The sequence below is a fragment of the Microtus ochrogaster genome, chromosome 6 (assembly GCF_000317375.1).
Source record: "Microtus ochrogaster isolate Prairie Vole_2 chromosome 6, MicOch1.0, whole genome shotgun sequence".
Classification (NCBI taxonomy): domain Eukaryota; kingdom Metazoa; phylum Chordata; class Mammalia; order Rodentia; family Cricetidae; genus Microtus; species Microtus ochrogaster.
Genome location: NC_022013.1, coordinates 21,207,044 through 21,207,960, shown reverse-complemented (window position 1 = coordinate 21,207,960; position 917 = coordinate 21,207,044).

The following is a 917-nucleotide window of genomic DNA, read 5'->3' as shown; positions in this document are numbered from 1 at the left end:
GAATATTAAATTTGAACATGTGTTTATGTGCCCCATAGTTACTCAAAGGCAGAATCTTCAGAGAAGCATTACATCTATAATCCTGCCTAGAATGATGAAGATGGACATGATTTCACCTGCCCATCCTGGATCTATGAGACCCAGCCTGCACATTCTGATTGTATGCTCTTACCCTGCCCACACAGACAACCATCATGGAAGGGAGAGGGACGCCTTCTTGCACCCACGTATCTTCACCCTTCACTTCCAGGTCAGACTCATCAAACCAGTGAGAGCCCTTCCTCCCATAAAACACACACCTGTGTTTGCACAACTACCCACCCACAGGTCATAGGATGACTTCTGCCAAACTCCACTTCCACCGTAGGCCTGCTGCGCCTCTCTGGAATCACAGCGTAGTGCTCCCAGGGTAACACATGAATGGTGACTCAGGGAGGCAGCTATCCAAACATCTGGGGGGCACTGAGCCCACTGTTCCAGGCTTAGAGGAGGCTTACTTCTATATTCGGAAGATGGCTTGCACCCAGCAGCAGCAAGATTCTGGTGGGATATGGCAGACATCTAAGATCCAATTGAAAATAGAACAGTCGGTTTGGCTTTTAAAATTATACATAAGGTTTTCCAATCTCTTACACAAAATCTCTTGAAAAGAGAGAGAGGAGCAGCTCTTAATCCTCCCCACCAGTGCAAGACAATGACGGGAAGTTCTTCCTGTCTGGGTACAAGAGGATAGACCAGTCGGATCAGGTGGAGACTCACCTTCTGGGTGGGGGCAAAAATGGATGTTTTCACTGGACCTTTCTGCCCTTTTCAAAATGATGATGGCCAACTTTGAATTGATATTCTTGCACCTTGAAAAACATTCTCCTTCTCTCTCTCTCTCTCTCTCTCTCTCTCTCTCTCTCTCTCTCTCTCTC